The sequence below is a fragment of the Lissotriton helveticus genome, chromosome 2_1, assembly GCF_964261635.1.
Source record: "Lissotriton helveticus chromosome 2_1, aLisHel1.1, whole genome shotgun sequence".
Taxonomy (NCBI): domain Eukaryota; kingdom Metazoa; phylum Chordata; class Amphibia; order Caudata; family Salamandridae; genus Lissotriton; species Lissotriton helveticus.
Window position 1 is genome coordinate 1,032,359,273 of NC_136059.1, and position 22,752 is coordinate 1,032,382,024.

General features: G+C 48.7%; 1 protein-coding gene across 3 annotated transcripts in view; it reads left to right on the plus strand.

Moving 5' to 3' along the window:
• The window catches only part of GKAP1 (G kinase anchoring protein 1), a 664,789-nt gene that overhangs the window by 244,850 nt on the left and 397,187 nt on the right, over positions 1–22,752 (plus strand). The gene's annotated exons all lie outside the window — the stretch shown is intronic.

The window sequence follows — 22,752 nt, forward strand, 5'->3', positions numbered from 1 at the left end:
AGGGTAAAATGGCGTTTAAACTTCTAATAAGCCATGCTAACATAACATGCTCACAAAGCAGGCCCTAGGCCATACCACACCACTGGATGTGGTGGATGTTATTTTATCGTCCAGGAGGCACTCCACCAAATCTGTTTATTCCTGTAGATGGGCCAGATCTGTGAAGTGGTGTGGAGAGAGATCCATTGATCCTTTGAATGCCCATTTATTAGATGTACTTAGTTTTTCACTTACTTTGGCCCAGCAAGGTTGTGCTGTGGTGACGGTTGAGGGATACTTGTTGGCCATCCTTTGTTTGTCGGACCAGCCGTCTTTATTTAAGTCCCCATTGTCATGAGGTTCATTAAGGGCCTCGCCAATAGTTTCCTCCCATTGCCTTCATAATGCCTCCGTGGGATTTGAATTTAGTACTTCAAAGTTACCCTTTGAACCTGCTTCATTTTAAGACTATGTTTCTGGTGTCTATCACCTCGGCCAGGAGGGTAAGTGAGCTGCAGGCTCTTGGTTCTAAGCCTCCCTTTACTACTGTCCATGCAGACAAGATGGTTCTTAGGACCAGGGCTGCTTTCCTGCCTAAGGGTGTTTCTCCTTTCCACCTGGGACAGTCTATCACATGTGCCTACCTTCTATCCTCCCTCTCACCCTTCCAAGGAGGAGGAGAGACTTCACTGTTGACTCTCGGAGGGCAGTCTGCTTCCATCTGGACAGAACAAGGGACTCGAGGTTGGACAACCAGCTCTTCGTTGGCTATGTGGGGAAGATGAAGGGCAAAGCTGTTCACAAGAGAACGCTGTCAAGGTGGATCATCTTGTGTATCAAGATGTGCTACTCCCTGGCCAAGAAGGAGCCGCCTAAAGGTATCAGAGCTCATTCTCCTAGAGCAAAGTCTTCCACATCTGCTTTGGCTAGAGGTGTCCCTGTGGCCAACATTTGTAAGGTTGCAATATGGGCCTCCCTCCACACACTCCCGAAGCATTATTGCTTGGATTCTGAGGTGAGGAGGGATGTTCCTTTTTGGTATGAGTGGGTGGACACCCTCCTCCAAGATCGGGACTGCTGTGGGAATCAATTCAAAAGGTGAGGAATCCACAGGCAGATGTATCCATCAGAAGAACAAGTTACTTACCTTCAGTAACGCTTTTTCTGATAGATACAATATCTACCTGTGGATTCCTCACTGACCCACCCTCTTCCCTGTTGTCCACCTACGTACACCGAAAAGGTTTTCATTGTATGACATTGTTGTTTTCCTATGTCATTTGCTTGCCATATTGTTTGTTTTTAGGAAATGCTTTGGTTTTAGCTTTTCCTGTATACCTATGTACTGTGTGTATTTATGTATATATTGTATACTGTATATACTTTTTTTTAAATTTGTTTTAGTTTTTTTCTTACAGTACAAAAGCATTAGAAAGTACAACAGAAACATATCATAAGAGCAGTACAATCCAAAACTTATATCAGTGATACATACAGAACCTCCAGGAAGTCCGCGCGGGCAGCGCCATTGGGATAACATATACAATGTAGCGGATGTATACAGTAGAACTCTTCCTATAGCTCATATACCCGCCCCTTCTTCCAGTGAGTTCATATACTCCGTAAAATAAGACCAGTAGTTCTTTGGCCTAGATCTCGTTGGAAGTTCCTCCTCATACGTGAGAAGTTTATCTCTGCAGCTTGCCATATCTCGCATCCATTGAAGGGTCGTGGGTACCTTTTTACTGTTCCAGCATTGTGCAATTTGTCTTTTTGCAAGTAGAAGTGAAACTGCACTAAATTTGCGTTTAGAGGCCTATACGAGTGGTGTGATACCCAGTACACAGGACCGTAGCTCGCAATCCAGCTGAGCTCCAGTCATAACAGATAACTTAGCCGCAACTTCCCTCCAAAAGGCCTGGATTTGCGGGCAGAACCAGGCTAGATGTGCAAAGTCTGCACCCTCCCCACCACATCTTTTGCATCTGTCTTCAACTTGTAAACCATATTTATACATTTTGGCAGGTGTATAGTATACCTGATGGAGGAACTTGTAGTGGATGATACGCAGATTTCCGTTAGGTGTAAGCATCTGTACTAAGGTGCAAGTCTGTTGCCACTCGCGCTCTGTCAGTGGGTCTGATAGCGCCGCATCCCATCGCGCCTTAGCCTTGTCTGTAGTGAGCGGTATTTCTGCTTGCGCCGCGGTGTATAGCCGTCACACTAAATGTGATAAATCTGAAGAAGTGATTATGAGTTGCAGCGTATGGAGACAGTCTGGTTCATTAGGGAATAGTGTTCCCTCAAAGTCCTCTTCAGTCTGTAGTGAGTGAAGCAAAACAGTTGTGTTTTGTTTTGTACGTAGTCTAAATCATTAATGTCCCGAAATCTACCTTCGGCGAAGAGGTCTCCCATCGTTTCTATGCCTACGCTGCGCAGTAGTGACATACCCACATTTTCGCTTGCGACCGATAGCGCCTGGTGGTGGTGTAGTGGCATTTCTGGTGCGTATAGAGGGACTTTGTTCGCTAATTGCCCTAGTTTGCGCCACGCCTTCACTGTGGTATCGATCGTATTAATGTCACGCGCATGTAGGGGTTGTCTTACATGGGTCAAGATGGCTGATAACGTGATTGGTGTCGCATCCCCTTCTTCTACGGCAGCGTGGGTGAGATACGGAATCTTATGGTACCAGTAGGCCGCGTAGTGCGCCTGAGCACATAAGTAGTATAATAGGAAGTCTGGCACCGCGTAACCTCCTCTGGCATAGGGGAGAGTCATCGTTCTGAGATCTATGCGGGCCTGTTTACCCGCCCATATGAGCTGTAAGACCAGTGATTTTATGCGCCGGAATACCTCACCAGGTGGCTGAATAGGTATGTTATTAAAGAGATATAGGAGTTTGGGTAAGATGTTCATTTTTACTATCGCTATGCGATCCGCCAACGATAATGGTAGTTGCGTCCATCTCTTCACCTTGTCCTCTAGTTTGGAGATTGTGCACCCGTAATTAGAGCGGATTACTACCTCTGGATCCCTGTGGTACCAGACTCCCAAATAGCTTATGGGATCCGTTTGCCATTCCAAAGGGAAGTCAGAGTCATGTGGGGTAGTCGTGTCAGTAAGTGGAATGATGTATGATTTGGGCCAGTTTATTGTTAAACCTGAGTGCCCTCCAAATTTAATATATTCTCTCAGCAATGGGTTAAGATGCACCTCAGGGTCTCGAACATACAATAACATGTCATCTGCATATGAGGAGATGTGGAGTGGTCTGGACGGGAACTGTAATGCGGATGATTTCTACTTCTGCCGGATCCTGCAAGCTAGCGGTTCCAGGGCAAGAGCAAATAACAGGGGTGAGAGTGGGCATCCCTGTCTGGTGCCGCTCTCAATGTCGAAAGCATCCGAAACGTACTCATTGACTCTGACCCTGGCGCGCGGTTTTGTGTATATCAGGGACACCCATTGTACAAATCGTTTAGGAAAGCCCATTCTATGCAGTATAGTGATTAAGCAGCGCCATTCGAGAGAATCAAACGCCTTGGCAGCGTCTAGCATTACCGCCACGGCCCTTGTAGTAGGTGCTAGATAGTGGGAGAGGGCAAATAGTGTCCTAGTGTTATGTGACGTGGAACGTGTTGGGATAAAACCTGCTTGATCAGGGAGTACTAGGTTCGTCATCAGAAGATTCAGTCTGACCGCCAGTAGTTTTGCCAGAATTTTGGAATCGACATTAATAAGCAAGAGCGGCCAGTATGAGTCGCATGCTTCCGGGTCGTTGGTAGGTTTTAAGAGGGTGATTATGACCGCTTCTCTGAGCGTAGGGGTAGTTCCGCCTGCTCAAAGGCTTCACCATACATGGCAACTAGATAAGGGGCTAAAATGTCGACGTATTGTTTATAGAATTCGTTGGTGAACCCGTCCGGGCCAGGTGCTTTGCCATTCGGTAAGTATTTTATTACATCAGTAATTTCCTCCACTGTTATGGGGGCAGCTAGGTATTCCCTCTGACCATCCGACAACCATGCAATTGCCACGTCTTCCAGATAGGCCAAAGTTTCTTCCGCCGACGCTACCTTATGTGATCTGTATAGGGCGCTGTAGGTGTCTTTAAAACAATTTAGAATACCTGGCGCTTGTGTGTGGAGTGTGCCATCAGAGGATTTGACGCGTAAGATTGCAGTGTGACTCCTGCCCTCGCATATCTTAGCCGCAAGCACTCTACCAGGTCTGCCTCCCTCCCCAAAAGATCTGGCCGCGTGTGTTTTGTTAAGATATTTTATCTCATCGTCGACAAATGTTTGATGTTCTGTATGTATTTGCCGTAATTCCCCCAGTGCGGAGATGTCGTGAGTGGTGACAAAGACTGACTCTAGTTCCCTCATGCGTTCTTCACGTGTGCGTATTTGCTGTCTTATGTCCCTCAATATACCTACTGTGACACTCGTGCACACCCGCCGTATCGTGGCTTTGAACGCTTCCCATAGAGTGCATGGGTTATCCGTCACCGGTGCATTGATCTGAAAGTATTCTTTGATCGCTTTAAGAAGGGTGTCAGCATAGACTGTGTCTGTCAGTGCAGTCGAATTGAAACGCCAGTGGAAAGGGGGTGGCGTGTAATTCGGAATTGTGAGTTTCAGCAGCACAGGGTTGTGGTCTGAGAGTGTCCTAGGAAGAGCAATTATATCCTGGAGCCACAGTGCAATGTCAGTCGTGCCTAGCCAGTAATCAATGCGTGACCAGCTATTGTGTAGAACGTTAACATGTGTGGCTCCCGGCACGTTTGGGTGTGTGTGTCTCCACAGATCTGTCAGGGATAAATCATTCAGTATGTGTGTAAGCTTAGTCCTAGCACGTCTATGTGGTTCGGTGGAATTATGAGATTGATCAGTTTTGTCAACTAACGTTACGTTCCAGTCACCTCCCCATATGATCTGCGTGTCAGGCAGTGTGTCCATATGGTCCCACAGCTCCTGAAACAATTCTGGGGCATCCACATTTGGCCCGTACACATTAGCCAGGATCACCTTTTGGCCGCGTAGGATACCTGACACTATGACTTATCTACCATTAGGATCTGCTATTACTTGCTGTGATGTAAAATTAGTACCCTTTCGGATGAGCGTCATCACCCCCCTAGAATAAGGCGAATAGTTGGCCGTGTATGTTGACTCTGCCCAGCGTTTGCCTGTAGCCTGATGAGATCCGGGAGCAATATGGGTTTCTTGTAGGAATGCTACGTCTATGTCCCATCTGTTCAGATGGGCAAACACTTGTCTTATTTTACTGGGCTGCGTGAATCCTCTTACATTCCACGTGAGGAGGTTTATATGAGATCTACCGGTGTTACGTGCCTTGTGCGTCATGGAAGAGGAAAATGTTCAGAAAGGCTAGTGTGGCGCTTTCCAGGAGAAGAACCATAGGAAGTATAGTAGCATGTTGTTACATGTGATATCAGTACATTCATTGGTGTCAGTGGAGGCTGGATCAGATATTGTATGCGACTTGGCCTATGAACTCGAACATCCCCATCCCCCCGCCCATTCCCACCCACTCCAGCAACCCAATCTTGCTGAAGCCTATTACCCATCAAAACAACTCCCAATAACATAACTATTTTTACGTGATATGCTCATTTAGCCAACTCCAGGTCATGCCTCCAAAATGTCATTTAGCATTAGCAATTGTCAACAAGCATATAAGCATTACAATCAAACAAGGTCCAATATGCTATGAGAACAGGCAGAGACTGTGAGGCGAGGTCGTATGCGTCGTATCTGCAGGTGCCCTGGTGCGCCATGTCTTTAGCATATGGTAAATATGTACTATTCCAACAGTTAGAATGTCAATTGGCATTGTATAGTTCATGTTGGGGATAGACTGTGGTCTGTAGTGCATGAGGCATATCCTGCAGTTACATGGCATGGCGTCGCCACATAAAGTTCAGGAGTGAGCTCAGCTGCTGTGAAACGCGCCCAGGATTGTAGCCTGCATGGGGCTGCATGACGAGAGCTAAGGAGCGTTGCGATTATATGAGAAAGTTCTCTGTCCGTAGTACGGGGCGCGAACAGCCACAGTAGCACAAACGCATGTGGTGACTACGCTGTGACACCTTGTCCAAACAATATAAATAAGAAAACCTTACCGCTGTGTAGACAATAACGCCATCAGATCAGCAGCTCGTGGCTATTCAGTCAGGTTGTTGCTCTCTGCGTGCAGTTTCTTTGTTTTGCTTCGCCATTTTTTTGACAAATTCTTGTGCACTTTTCGGAGTCGATAGAATGATCGCTTTTCCCTCCCACATCACCCGCAGTCTGGCCGGGTACAACATGGAATAGTTGACATGTAGATCACGAAGCTTTGCCTTCACAGCCGAAAATTCCCTCCGGGCTTGCTGGACGGCCACGGTGTGGTCAGGGTAGAACTCAAGGTTGTTCCCTTGATGAGTGATCGTGCCTTTTTCGCGTGCTAGTCGCAGCAGGGTGTCCCGATCCCGGTAGTTCAATATTCTGGCGAATATGGGTCGTGGCGGGGCCCCTAGTGGAGGTCGGGGTGCAAGCAAGCGATGGGCTCTTTCCACGATGAATATGGACGACAGTGCCTCTGCTCCAAATATTTCTTTACACAATTGTTCTACGTACAGTTCCATACGGCCAGTATTCGTCGTCTCTGGCAAGCCTGCGATGCGCACGTTGTTGCGTCTGGAGATCGCTTCCAACTCCTCCGCCTTCGCTTTAATGACATCTAGTACTCGCTCCATGCCGGCGCACCTTGACGTGGTAGCATGGGACTCATCCTCCACTGCTGAGATGCGCGTTTCCGCTGTTTCCATCGTTCGCCGTGTTTCTCCAATTTGGCCGCCATGCTATCCACTCGGCATGTTAGATGGTCTAGTTTGCCATTTATGTCCTGTAGGTTTGATTGTATGGCAAGTAATATCTTCTCCATGTTGTTGGTGGGCTGGTGGTCAGCCCCTGTGGCCGCGTCCGCCATCTCTTCTGTGTTTTTTTGCACCTTTTTGTTTTCGAAGTTTAATTTTGGTTGCTGTCTGTCCGGGCGCACCATCGCTGCCAGAATTGCCGGCGCTGGACCGGTGAATATGATTGTGTCCCTGGTCTTGTGGGTGTATGTCGCAATCCGTACTGTGGTATTACTTCTGAAGAAAAGGAGCACTTAGCGAGCAGGCCGAAGGTGTGGGGGCGTCTCGGCCGTTATGCAGTTCTGTTCTGGCGCACTTTCGGTAAACTGTCCCTGCACACTCAATGCGCATACCTCAAGGGAGGCTTGAGCATAGCGACCGGGTGTGTCTCGGGTCACCGCAGAGCGACTTAATAGGACCGTTAGAGATTGGTGCGCACATGTTAAAGATCGAGGTTGGAGCTGACATCGGCAAATGTTGGTGATTCCGGTATTGCCGATACGGCGGGTGCCGCCATTTTGTGAAATTGAGCCGGAGCGAGCCTGTGTGTCATGCCGTGCATCGCCGGCTACCGAGGCTCCGTACGGGCGGGTGACACGACTCTGAAATCTGCGCCGTGAGTGCGCGGTGAGCTGTACAGCGCCTACCGTTTAGATCAGCGCACCTACCAGTTGTTTCTTGATGCGGTAGGATTCAGTTCCCCGGACGGGTGGCGCCATCTTGAATGTCCATGGGCTCCGGGAGCGGTATTTCGCCGCAATCATGCAAAAACAGTAGTCCCGTCAGCAGCAAGGCGTCGCATTCCTTCCGTGACGCCCTCAGACACGATCCGCCATGCTCCGCTGCTCATTTGGAGGGCATTTGGTGGGTGGATTCCCTTATTGCTAACGGCTGCCCGGCGGAGCTGCGAAGCTAGCCAGCCATTCCGCTGTGCGCCCCCTAGCGCCTCCCGTATACTGTATATACTTGCATTTTGTTGTCAGTCCGCCCGTTTGCCTCGAGGGCATTGAAAAAAATGGGTGGAACTGACGTCAGTATGCAAACTAGGTCTTCTTCTGGCTCCGATGACGTCATACGGAGTTGCGAGCGGAGTTGTGACGTCCTCGTCGACGTGGGAAAGCTAGGAAAGTGTCCATGGAATGCTGCTGCAAGGGGTAATTAAAAAGGTGAGGAATCCATAGGCAGATAATGTATCCACCAGAAAAAGCGTCACCGAAGGTAAGTAACTTGTTCATCGAACGCTTATCGGAGTGTGGTGAGGAGATTTTAATATTGTCTTAGACATACAAAAGTACCTGTCAAAGTTGGTGGCCTGAACACAAATGACTACCATCAAGGTGCTGTTGCGGTTAGTCAGACAATATGGATTGGTAGGTATTTGGAGGCACAGGAACCCTGAGACACAAGACTACACATATTACTTCTTGATCCACAATGCTTTATCAAGGCTTGACTATTGACTGCTATCCAGAGATCCGTGTACGTGGGTGGAGCAGGTCTCAATTCTTCTGTGTGTCCTCACCCGTAGTCTTACAATGCAGTGTACCAGAGCTGCCAGACAGTGGTAGATTCTGTTGGCATTGCTGGATTCAGTGTTTAAGACTGAAGTGTTAAGAGTTGAGATAAGCCGTAAATGAGTTGTTTACAGTAAATGCAGGATCAATACTAATCCCAGGAGTATTATGGGAGACTTTCATGTCATAAATCAGGAGCATAGGTACAGCCGTGCACCACAGCATACTACATGCAGAAATTGGAAAGTAAAATACATAATGGAGGAACTGGAATGCTAGCATATGGGGGGTAAAGGTAAGTTTATTAAAGTAAAAGATCTAGTGAAGAGACACAGTGACAGAACAAAGTCAGAGGCTAGGCTAATGGACGAATACTTAGTGGCTCGACAATATAGGGAGGAAGACCGTCCTGACAAAAGACTGGCACACCTCATAAGGTGACAGTGGGTGAGTTAAACTATTTTAGAGACTGAAGAAAAAGATGCCAACAAAGCTTGGACAGAGGACGAAATATTAAGTCAATTTAGGCATTTCCATGTGGGTCTGTACAAGAAGTATCCTCCAAACAAGAATTGCCCAACTATTTGGACAGAGTCACAATGGCTTTGCGAGAGACAGAGAGAGAGAGAGATAGAGAGATAAGAGTGTGAACCCCCTTGTTCTCCATTGACGGTGCAGAGATCGGAGACAAAGAGTGGGTAGGAAAGCTCCCTTAGATTGATGAATTTATGACAGAATTTAAAAAACATTCAGCAATCCTACTGGTGTCCCATATTGATGTATGAGGAGGCTAGAACAAAAGGTATACTGCCCTGACAAATACATCACGCATTAATATTCACCTTATTAAAAGCCCACAGTTTGTCTCGTATGAACATCTGTCCCTGATTAATCTGGACTAAACAATCTTGGCTATAACTACTAAACACCTAAGGCCCTGTATGGCTAGACTAGTCTTGCCAGAGCAGACTGGCTGTATAACAGGAAGAGCAACATCAGACTTCTTTTTGGCCTGTTGCACCAGATTGACACTGATATACCTTGGGAACAATATTTTTAGGTGCCAAAATGTGCTTGATTCAGTGGTCTGACAGCATCTGTGTGCTGAACTGTGTGCTGAACTGGAATGCCAGGGATTCGAAAGCGCACACAATAATGGAGCGGGCTGCTGTAATCAGGCCCGGTTGTCCGACACCTCAGTACTAATTTCACTGTAGGTAGATGATCTTCTGTATATTAGGCACCCTGAGGGAAATGTGCTGCCACTTCTAAGTGAGATCTTGGGGTTCCATTGGTTGTCCGGCAAGTGAATTGGAGATGTGTGTATCCCTGCCCCCCTCCCCACCTATTATGTTGGGCATACCAAGGACCTTACCGGACCTTATTGGTATGGGGAGGGGGGTGCACAAAACTTTAATAGGGCATCACGTTGGTCATTGAAAAAATACTACAGCCAGGTGCTCCTCAGGGTACAGGAACAGGTATTACCGTGCATCAGATTGACAGTATCTAGATAATATTGCTCATAAAAATTATAGTTCTGTTTAAACTTTTGTACCTGTTCAGTAATAAGCATATGGCATTGCCGATGACCTTCTTTAGACAGCTGAGATCTCTTATGCTAAGGTTAATCTGGAAGGGAGGACACACTTGGGTGGGGTGGTATATACGAACACTGCTATACAATGGGGAGGCAATGGAGGTGCCCGACATACAGCTATATCACTATGTAGCACAGGCATAACACAATAGCAGCTGGTATGGAATACAAGCGTACTTACCACACATAGGCATAGAAAAGGAAATAGCAGGCCCCCACATCTTTGGCTACTAGACTGAAATGGAAAGGAAATAGAAAGGATACCATCTGGCAAGATCGTATTTCTAGGATGTGTGAGGATGTTGACACCAGTAAACAGGAGATGCACCTCTCTGGCACTGCTATTAGCCAAATTAAGGGTATCCATTAAATGGGGTGTAAAGAGTGTGCGGATCGCTAAGCCGTGGCTAGCAGACTTGGGCTTTTGCAATGAAAGGATGGGTACACATGCATTCCTCATTCAAATAGCTCACACCTTAAGGACATTTAGGGACCACTGACAAGCTAACTGATGTCTGAGGACCAGAATGGTAGGACAGACCCACCTGAAGAAGAATACAGACAATAACTGCAAAGTACAACAGCAGCTGTAAATTTGCCGACTGGACCTCTCTCTGCAAGGACAAAGGAACGTAGTGCCAGCATCAGAACTCTTGTTGAAGTATGATTTAAAAGCAATTCACACAGTTCATACTTGGTGCCATTATTAATTGTTCCAGTATTCTATAGGGCCCCAGATATTATATCACCTAATCTTTGCCACATTGCCTTTGCATTTATATAAAGATTCTTCAAGGTGAAAGCTGACTCAGGAGTGGTGCCTTCACTGTTGATGTGTAGGCTGTTCAGCATCCAACCAAGCTGTAGCATTCATATATTTGGGAAACCTCATTGGCGCCAAATATTGCATTCTGGGATCTGCTAAAACTGGTAACCGGGCTGTCTGTTCTTAACTCTGTGAAGTAACTGTAATCTGTGCGTAATTTTTCCATAAAAAAGTATTTCATACCTATGTTTGTAATCCTAAAATATGTCGCAAACATATGTAGGGTCTCTGCACCCTAGTCGCTATAGTGTTGGCATTCGGCATAATCCCCCATTTAAGCAATTTCTCAGAAGCATAATAAACTTATAACTTGTTTTATAGTGCTGTAACTGTAAGGTTTATGGCACAGCAGTATCATATTTCCTAAATGTATAGAATCCTCAAACTCTGTATTCAGTTTCCTACTCCAGCTCTGTTTGACTCTCAATATCACCAGTTTCCATATCAGAAAATATTTTATAGTACGTTCTAAGTTTTGAGGCTCTTCCTTTTAAGTGTTGTGTGCATTGACAAAGTTTGTGTCGTGCAGATTTTTTTTTTGTTCAGGGCTTGTATATAATAGTTCATTTGTAGATATTTTGAAAAAGATTCATTGAGAAGATCGTATTTTTCCCATATATAAGAAAAAACTACCTTTGTATTTATGGTACAGATTTCTCTTAACCAATTTCCATCTTTTCCCCAAATATTATAAAATCTATCACAAAAAATGTATAGAAATGAGGCTGATCTCCATAATTGAGTATAATAATTATATTTTGTGATTTTGAAAGTTCTAACCCAAAGTTTATAAGTGTTAATAGCTGACTGCACTACCATAAACTGTTCTTTTGTAGTATCTCTGCTTGGTAATTGGAACTAAAAACAGTTTGCTTCATTACCAAGGCATAGGTCTTATAGATGCCTTTAGCCTTAGATTCCTTACCTTTTGAACTTCCGCAGACATCCAACTGAATCCAGAAGATATTTTTGTGAGCAGTACCCCTGCATGCGGTAGGTGTTGCGGTATCTATATTTGTGCCGCCCAGGCACGCTGATGCCAGTTCTTTTCTTTCTGCGTCAGCCAGCCCTGATCTGGAGAAGAGCTACCCATTTTTTTACTTGCTTTTTCAATGTTTTGTTGACTCTTTTTGAGGCTTACCTCCTAGTGTGTCAAGGATGTCTTCGCACAAGTCGTGTTTTAAGCCCTGCGGTGCCTGTCACCGACCAATGTTGGTGACTGACCCGCACCACGTGTTTTTGGTGTCTGGAGCACCATCACAACACCAAGTAGTGTTTGTATTGCTGGGCCATAGCCCGGATGGCTTTGAGGGTGCGGTCCCTGAAGCTGCTAGCAGCCTGGCATGCAACTCCGCAGTAGTCGAAATCCCGGTTGATCGGAAGGTCCCGGGATCATTCGCGGAGCCCTCGTCCTATTTGAAGTCCTCTGGACACTCGGGTAGGAGTCACAAAAAGAAGAGCAAGAAGTCGAAGTGCTCTTCGACTGCTCCTCGTCCACTGCCTACGAGATGAGGGAAACTCTGTATTCTAGTCCTCATTTCCCGGAATCTGCACCTGGGCCAACTCTGTGCCTCCCCGAATTTTCAAAGACAGGAGCAGCCCTCCCTCCTCCCACCATGAGCCTAATATTTGGGCGACCTGACCCCATTGACACGCCTTTGGGGCCCCACGGGGTCGGAAGGGGGCCCCATCTGGTTTTGCACCAGCGGCTCCAGCCCGGCGAGGCCCCAGGGATCCATTTCTGGATCCGGTCCAACGCCGGTTGTGCCATCTTGACATTCCCCTATGCCGGTTCTGATGACAATGTTCCCAGAGCCATCCCAATGTCATTCCAACTCTGACACAGATCTGGATGGGAGTCGCACAATGCCGACTCAGGTGCCAGCAGGAGCTTTACTTTTAGATCAGAGCCTGAGCCTTATTTACAATGGCTGGGCCACGGGGAAGACTGGGAGGGTTTACTAGACCCTTTAGAACACCAGCCCAATGAGGTAGGTTAAAGTTTGGACTGGTGTGAGAACCTGGATGAGGCTTGTGGCCTGGATAAGTCTCCAGATGCTCATCTGCTTTCTCCTCGTACCGTGGCCATGGAGAAGGGAGCCTCTGACGCAATGGTGGTGCGGAGGTCCTCGACCTTCAGTTACACACGGTGGCCGTCCAGACTAATCTCTTGACAGAGGTGCTTCAGCCAGGAGTTTCCACGTTGGAACCCTTACTCCTATTGAGTGACGCCCTCATAGATGTCCTTTTGTGTACCTGTCCAAACCCAGCACAAGGCCTCCTGTGAATAGGACGATTGCCCCCACCATCACCCTGCATCTAAACTTCCTCGCGCAACACCCTACCCCTAAGAGCTTGGTGGTCCAAGCCTCCACCTATTATGGCTCTTTGCCTACCGCTTTCCTGGATAAGGAGTACAAGAGACTGGACTAATTTGGGACAATGATCCCTTCTGCCAGCCTGGCATTGCGGTCCCTGAACACCCCAGTTCGAGGCATATGGGCTGCAGATGGTACATTTATGAATAGATCGCCATCTGGTGTTGGGCTCGGATGATTGCACTTGTTTTTCTCTTGGAGAAGTCTTTTGTAGTCACGAGGCTGGTGACTCCTCCCTTGGGTGATAGTGCGCATGGGCATCGGCTCCATTCTTAGATTGTTTTTTTCAGCCATCGGGTTCGGATGAGGATCGAAGCGCTCCGGATCGACTTCGAAAAAAGTTATATTAGGCGCGTATTCCCTTTCCAATTCGACGGTATTGTTTATCGAGCGCGACTTCATTCACATTGCGACGCGCTTCGACGTCAACAAGAACAAATTCCAACTCTACGTCGGCGAGACCGGGAGGCCTATCTCGATGTAGTCCAGCCCGGAGTCCATAGAAAGGACTCCATTCAAAAAATGTCCAACGTGTGGTGCTAAATTCCCACACAAGGACCTACACGAGGTGTGCAACCTCTGTTGATCACCTGACCACGAATCCAGGGACTGTGAAGCCTGTGCGGCTTTTTCCTCCAAGACGACGATTAGAAACCGTTGAGCCCGAAGACACGAGATGTCGAGGATGGAGTCAGATGCAATCCCAGAACTGTTCGAGGTCCAACACCCTGAGGAGGAAGAAGAAAATGAGGACGGGTCGGGGTCGGAAGCGGACGAGTCTGAAGTCGAAGAAGTCGACGTTCATCAAACCGTGAGTGACGACGTCCCTTTACCGAAAAACCGACCCCGATTGGTGTCGACCCCACCTTCGAGCCCGGTCAGACAACCGAAAAAAGTTTCCGACTCCCCGCCTTCCGGCTCAGCAACGAAACCGAAACATTCGGCCTTCCACTATGTCGGATCCGAAAAACGGTCGACATCGACATCGACACCAAAGCTCCATACCAAAGAGAGCTTGGGGTCGAAACATTCCATGTCGAAACCGAAACATGCTTCGACGTCGAAGACTCCCTCGACACCGAAAAAAACGGACTCGAGCAAACTCTCGGTGCCGAAAACACATCACACCGAAACGCAGAAGCAAAAGCACCTTTCGGACCCAAAGACTTCGGTACCGACACAGGAGCAACAAACCAATCCAAAACAAAAGACTTTGTTTATTGATCCACAAACTGTCAAGGTGGTGACAAAACTACCTAAAAAGATGAAGACTCAGCCGTTGGAGGACAAAGTCCCTCCTCCTAAAAAGAGAACAATAGGGACAAATACAACTCCTCCCCTTTCTCCACAGCCTACGGACACACCCTCTTCTCCTCTTCCTCATACTCTGCCAGCTATTCCTCCACCTTCTACACAACGCCCATCTACACCTCAAACAGATGTAGAAAGTGACACAGGGGATGGGGACCTTCCTTGGGATGATAACAATACTATCCCAGAAGACACAGACCCATGGGAGGATTATGACGCAGTGTCAGATACAGATAATGACTGTTAGAACCTGGGGTAGCCTGGCCTAGGGCAAGGCATATACTTCAGAGGCACAGTGTTAAGGTTGCAGACCACCCAAAAGTAAATCCACGCAATAGCACACAAAAGAAAACCCTACACCAAAAATGTAGGAAAATAAGTACTGCTTTATAAAAATAATATATATATATATATATTGGCTCTTTTCACTTTTAGAATTCACAGTTAAATTACCATTCAGGGTGTGTGGAATATAGCAGGAATACTTTTCAATTCTAGGACATAAGAACAACCAACATTTGTAAAATAGATAATTCACTTAGACATTTGGCAGATAACCCTTTTGGAGGAGAAAGCACATTACCTATTAATCAGGAAATTACTATAGTCTCCACTAAGGTGTTAACTTAAGTCACCAACTTTACATTACTAGAGGTTCTAGCATTCAACTAGGCATGGTTTTTAAACAGGACTTATACTCTATAACTGGTCTCAGCCATTGCAATAACACTTTTAATCTGCAATGCAAGTTATCACCAATTCCTGTAGTTCATTACATTTAAATAGGCACTATACAATATCTGGCAGGTAACCTTTATGCCTACTTAGGCCAGTTAAGTATGCCTTGTACTAGGCTCTTGCTCCTCAGAGCTTCTAATCCACCCTGGGGGGGCAAACTGTCATGCACAGTCATAAGTTAAAATTATTCCTTGTGCTTAGAACTCCCCAGAGGGCCCCACTCCTTACTGTAGCGTGGAGACGATGTTGTCCCAGTCTCCACGCGTCACTGCTGACTTGAAGCTCCTTCGAGGTCTCACCGGCCTCACTCTACCCCCTCCCGCCGAGCCAGCTGCTTATTTGAGGCTGGGGCGGGTGAATAGCAAAGAGCACATTTCAAATACCCCCTTTCCGCTCCAACTACTTTCCTGATACTGGGGCGGAGGAATAACAAAGCGCACACTTCCAATGCCCCCTTTCCACTCGCGCCAGCTCCTTCCTGAGGCGCTCGAGTGAGTGGGGCGCGCTGATCACTGGAGCATGCGCGGAGCGCTCCTCGCTCCTCAGCTGCTGCTCCCGCCTTCACAGATCCGGCTCCGCCTCACGGAGCCCGGCGGATCAATGGGGCATGCGCAGGAAGGTAGAGTCTCCTCCACAGAGACCGCGCTGGTCACACCGCGCTGCCCCTCTTCTCCGCTCCTCACCGGCTTGCAGTTGCAGGTCGAAATCAGCGCCGCCTCACCTCGCACCAATCCGGGGGAAAGAATGTCCCGTTGCCCACCAGCCTCCGCCTCCTCAGCACCACCACGCCGGCCCAGAGCCAGGACAGCGCGTCTTCCTGCTGCCTTCGTTCCCTCAGCCCTCAACACATCAGGTAGGAAGGGGGTCTCGGTAGGGTCGTTCAACAACAGTTAAACAGAACGTTTTTCTAACAATCTGAGAACAGGGGGGCTCAAGGATTAGCCCCACTTTACTGGGGATTCTTTACAGCAACAGTCTCTCTGGAATCCTTATGCTGGGCAGAGGACTGCACACCGCAGCACTGCAGTCTCCTTCTCCTTCAGACTTCCCCTGTACCATTTGGACAAGAGGCAAGCTAGGCGCCCAGGGTCTCCAGTAACTTCCCACAGCGGGGCCAGGACAAGTAACCAAAAGGGGAGTAGTGGGCTGGACCAATAAGGCAGCTTCCCAGTCCAGGAGGTCAACCCTAAGTCTAACCTCTTCCCACCCTCCGCTACCACCTGTCCTCCAGCTGACTTCCACAGGTAGACAAAATGGCTGCCCCGCAATCCGCCTTTTATAGGCTGCCCTTCAATGGTCCAGCATGGACCAGAAGGTTCTGGAATGCCCTATGTTAGGCTATGGCCAAGATCTGGGTGCGACAGTTGGGGCAGTTGGAAGCCACCATTTTGTGTGGTTCCAACTTTCCTGTCAGAACAGGCCTCTGGGCCTGAGGTAAAAGATTATGGGGGGGAGAAAGAACACCTATCCCCTTGACCAACACCTAAAAAAATAGTAGACATAAAAATATTAAGGGTATGAGGGGCAAAAAGGGGACAAAATAAAGAATAATGAGGAGGGACTGCGCAAAAAATCCAGACAGGTCTAACACGCGTCCCCCCCAGCTGAAAGTGGGGAGAACTACCCAACCCCTTGGGAGTCCTCTTCACTAAGGCGGAAATACCTGGAGAGACCGTCTGCATTGGCGTGGTCCACTCCAGGCCGATGTTCCACCCGGAAGTCCATTCCCTGTAGGGAGATGGACCACCTCAACAGCTTGGGATTTTCCCCCTTCATTTGCATCAGCCAACGAAGGGGGCGGTGGTCAGTCTGAACCAGGAAGTGCGAGCCAAAGAGGTATGGCCGCAGCTTCTTCAGAGCCCACACCACCGCAAAAGCTTCCCTCTCAATTGCACTCCACTTCTGTTCCCGGGGAAGCAGTCTCCTGGATAAGAAGACTACAGGCTGATCCAGGCCCTCTTCATTTAGTTGCGATAACACTGCCCCAATGCCATGTTCGGATGCATCTGTTTGAACAATGAACTCCTTGGAGAAATCGGGAGCCTTCAGGACCGGTGCTTCACACATTGCCTGCTTCAACTTTTCAAAGGCTTGCTGACGAGCCTTTGTCCAAACTACCCGTCGAGGTTGTTTCCTAGAGGTGAGCTCTGTGAGGGGCGCTACAATAGTGCCATACCCCTTCACAAAGCGACGGTAGTAACCTGTGAGGCCTAGGAAAGCTCGGACCTCAGTCTGTGTCTTGGGGGGTTCCCAGGCCATGATTGCCTCAATCTTCGCCTGCAGGGGCTGCACTGACCCCCTACCCACCAAGTGTCCAAGGTACACAACCGACCCCTGCCCAATCTGGCATTTGCTGGCTTTGATGGTCAATCCAGCTTGTTTCAGCGCCTGGAGAACTGCTTGCAAATGTTGCAAGTGGTCCTCCCAACTGCTACTGAAGACAGCAATGTCATCCAGGTAAGCAGCCGAGAAACCCTCCATTCCAGAGAGGACCTGGTTCACCAGTCGCTGAAATGTGGCAGGGGCGTTCTTGAGCCCAAAGGGCATCACACAGAACTGGAAGTGTCCCTCAGGCGTGGAGAAGGCTGACCTTTCCTTTGCTCCATCTGTCAAGGAGATCTGCCAGTACCCTGAAGTGAGGTCAAAGGTACTTAGGTATTGGGCAGCTCCTAGCCGGTCAATTAACTCATCCGCCCTGGGGATTGGATGAGCATCAGTCTTGGTAACTGAGTTCAGTCCTCGGTAATCCACACAGAACCTCAGTTCTGGTGTGGTGCCCGGTGGGGCGGCTTTTGGGACTAGCACCACCGGACTGGACCAAGGGCTGCTGGACGGTTCTATCACTCCTAGCTCCAACATCTTGGCAACTTCGCCATGAATGCTAGCCTTCACCTTGTCCGACAGCCTGTAGGTCTTGGATTTCACTGGGGGGCTGTCTCCTGTGTCCACATCATGGGTACACAGGTGGGTTCTTCCCGGGACAAGGGAGAACAGCGAAGAGTACTGCCCCAATACCTGACGGCACTCCTCTCGTTGCTCAGGAGTGAGAGACGGGGAGAGAATCACTCCCTCCACCGACCCATCCTTCTCTTGACATGAAAAGAGGTCTGGGAGAGGCTCGCTTTCTGCTTCCTCAGCACCATCAGTCACCAACATCAGGATGACCTCTGGCCTCTCATGGTGGGGTTTGAGGCGATTGGCATGCAGCACCCGTAGGGGCTGCCGCGGGGTCTTAAGATCCACCAAGTAAGTGGCCTTACCCTTCTTCTCCAACACCTCAAATGGGCCTGTCCAACGATCCTGAAGGGCACTTAGCTCTCCAGGTTCCATCACCCATACTTTCTGGCCAGGCTCCAACTCCACCGGGTGAGCATTTTGGTCGTACCATTCCTTCATGACTGCCTGACTGGCCTCTAAGTTGTCAGAAGCCTGCTTCCACAACTTGGCCATCTGGCTTCTGAAGGCCAACATGTAGCTCACCACATCCTAGGGAGGTTTTCTGGGAGACTTCTCCCATCCTTCCTTCACCAGGCTGAGAGGCCCACGCACAGGGTGCCCATACAACAATTCAAAAGGGCTGAAGCCCACTCCTTTCTGCGGCACCTCTCTGTAGGAGAACAGCAAGCAAGGTAGGAGGACGTCCCACTTCCTCCGTAAGCTCTCCGGCAGACTTCTTATCATGCCCTTCAGGGTCTTATTAAACCTCTCAACCAGTCCATTGGACTGGGGGTGATAAGGAGTGGTGAACCGGTAGGTCACCCCACACTCCTTCCACATGGTCCGCATGTAAGCGGACAGGAAGTTAGTCCCCCTGTCAGACACAACCTCCTTCGGAAATGCTACCCTAGTAAAGATTCCCATCAGGGCCCTAGCTACCACAGGTGCAGTAACAGTCCTCAGAGGGATGGCCTCTGGGTACCGTGTGGCATGATCCACCAGAACCAGGATGAACCTGTGACCAGCTGTTGTTGGTGGATCCAATGGCCCTACAATGTCGATGCCCACCCTTTCAAAGGGGGTGCTAACGACAGGAAGTGGTTCCAGGGGAGCCTTTAGCTTCACCCCTGTTTTCCCACTAGCCTGGCAGGATACACATGTCCTACAGTATGTGTTGGACGCCACTTTCATCTGAGGCCAGTAAAAGTGGAGGACAAGCCGTGCAAAGGTCTTGTCCTGGCCTAAGTGTCCTGCCAGTGGTATCGCATGAGCCAATTCCAGCAGAAAGGCTCGGTATTGCTGCGGGACCACCAAGGCCCTTGATGAGCCAGGTAGAGGTACCTTGGGTTCACTGTAGAGGAGGCCATCCTCCCAGTAAATATGGTGGTGTCCCGTAGCATCACCTGCTGCCTGGGCTTCAGCCTGACGCCTCAGTCCCTCAAGGGTAGGGCACTCCCTCTGCCCCTTACAGAATTCCTCTCTGGTAGGACCTCCCTCCACATGCCATTCAGCAGGGATGGGTAAATCCTCCAAAGAGTCTACTCCCCCCTCCACGGACTCCTGGCCTACCACTGCAGGTGGCCGATCTGTCACATGGGGCGTGGAAGCCGAAGCAGGCTGTCCCTGTCTCCGTTTCTGACCCTTTTTGGCAGCGGGTTGGGCCATTGTTCCAGGCTCCAACCCAGGCGAACTCCCTCTCCGGGCAGTCGCAGACCGTGTGCTTACACAGGCCCAGTCAGGTGTACCCAGCATCGCAGAATGCGTCCGGTATTCCACCTCTCTCCAAGTGTTGTGCTCCATGTCATTCCCCAACAGACAATCAACTGGCACGGCAGGGCTTACGGCAACTCGAAGTGAACCTGCAACCCCTTCCCACTCAAAGGGAACCTCAGCCACTGGATAGTGGCTCATTCTGCCGTCAGCCATCGCGGCGGGGTGGAGTACATTAGGAACAACCTGCTCTGGAGACACCAGTTGACTTCTCACCATAGTCATACTGGCTCCTGTATCTCTCAGAGCCTCCCCTCTTTGGCCATTGATGGTAACCCATTGCCCATACTTTGTAGTATTTGGGGGCACCTGGATCTTTGGTACCATCTCCCGCTCTCCCAGGGACACTAAGGTGACACCCGCCCACTCACCCCCCTTATCTAAGGGCAACTCCTCCCCGAGCGCTACACTAGCTACTCCCGGTGACTTTCCTCCGGTGGGAGGGGGTGGTCTCTTTGGGCATCTGACATCTCCCTTATAATGTCCAACACCACCACATTCAAAACAGTGGAGAACCCTTGGCTGCTGGCTTTGGCCAGGATTAGGGTTTCTGGGCGGGTTTGCCCTAGGGGTGAAACCTGCTCCCTTACCTTGGAAATTATTTTGAGGACCTTTGGAGAACTCCTTCTTTTTATCTCCTCCCTCTTTCTTCTGGGGGGCGCCCTGTCCGGCTTTTTGAGAATCCCCTCCAGTCCCCTTGGAAGACACCCGGGTACTTGCCCAAGTGTCCGCCTCCTCCGCAAGCTTCCGGGGATCGGTCAGCTTGCTGTCCACCAGGTGTTGGCGCAACTCTGGAAACATTTCTCGAGGAGGTGTTCTTTCAAAAATAGATTGTACAGCCCCTCATAGTCTTTTACCTCGCTGCCCTTGACCCAACCCTCCAAAGCTTTCTTGGCGTAGTCTAAAAAGTCTACCCAATTCTGGGTACTCATTTTGTGACTTCCCCTGAATTTCTGTCTGTACCTTTCAGGGGTAAGTCCAAACTTTTTCACCAGTGCCACCTTCATGGCAGGGTAGTGGGTTTGCTCATCCTGCTCCAGAGCCAACAAGGTGTCTCTGCCAGCAGGTGGCATGTATTTATACAGCCCACCTCCCCAGTGAGTTTCTAGGATCCCGTGAGCCCTTAAAGAAACCTCGTAGGCGGCCAACCATTTGGCAATGTCATCACCTGGGGTGTAGCTAGCAATGACATCTTTGGGTAAATAGGGTCTGGATTCCCTGGTGTCCACTTTCTTTTCGCTGCCACCATTATCAGGATTGGGAGACCTTCTTAGGACGGCTTGTAGGTCCATCTCCTTGATGGTTCGCTCATGAGCTAACCTCCTTTCCTCCCTTTCCATATCCATCCTAGCTAATTCCAGCTTCATTCTCCTCTCCTCCCTCCTATCTTCTAGCTCGGCTTCAGTTAAACCCCTGTCTGAGACGCTGCTGCTTGCCCTTGAAGGTATCCTGGGACCTGTCAGAAGATTCCCACTCCCCACTTGGTTCAACAAGGCAGCCTCAGTAACAGTGTCCCCGTCACCCTCTTCAGTTTCTGGTTCCTCCCTTAAATGAGCTTCCACCCATGCCCTTATGCTTGTCAGCAACTCTCCTTTCTTGGCACCTTTATTAAAGAATACCCCTTGATGCTGACACCAATCTCTAAGTTGGGCCACAGTATTGGCTTCCAGCTCTTTAAAATTCAACTCCATCTTTGCCATGAAATAAAATTACTCACAGGAGAAAACCACGAAGTGACCTGAGGTTAACCTCCACCCACCACCAGAAATAAATTTAGAAAAAACAAAATTTTAATTAGGAGGGCCGCAGGGAGAAAACTCCTGGTGTAGGTTAGTGTATTGCGTTGAATTACTAGTGAGTAGCTGCAACCAAGTCAGTAATCCCACCGCTAGGCACCAAATGTTAGAACCTGGGGTAGCCTAGCCTAGGGCAAGGCATATACTTCAGAGGCACAGTGTTAAGGTTGCAGACCACCCAAAAGTAAATCCACGCAATAGCACACAAAAGAAAACGCTACACCAAAAATGTAGGAAAATAAGTACTGCTTTATAAAAATAATATATATATATATATTGGCTCTTTTCACTTTTAGAATTCACAGTTAAATTACCATTCAGGGTGTGTGGAATATAGCAGGAATACTTTTCAATTCTAGGACATAAGAACAACCAACATTTGTAAAATAGATAATTCACTTAGACATTTGGCAGATAACCCTTTTGGAGGAGAAAGCACATTACCTATTAATCAGGAAATTACTATAGTCTCCACTAAGGTGTTAACTTAAGTCACCAACTTTACATTACTAGAGGTTCTAGCATTCAACTAGGCATAGTTTTTAAACAGGACTTATACTCTATAACTGGTCTCAGCCATTGCAATAACACTTTTAATCTGCAATGCAAGTTATCACCAATTCCTGTAGTTCATTACATTTAAATAGGCACTATACAATATCTGGCAGGTAACCTTTATGCCTACTTAGGCCAGTTAAGTATGCCTTGTACTAGGCTCTTGCTCCTCAGAGCTTCTAATCCACCCTGGGGGGGCAAACTGTCATGCACAGTCATAAGTTAAAATTATTCCTTGTGCTTAGAACTCCCCAGAGGGCCCCACTCCTTACTGTAGCGTGGAGACGATGTTGTCCCAGTCTCCACGCGTCGCTGCTGACTTGAAGCTCCTTCGAGGTCTCACCGGCCTCACTCTACCCCGTCCCGCCGAGCCAGCTGCTTATTTGAGGCTGGGGCGGGGGAATAGCAAAGAGCACATTTCAAATA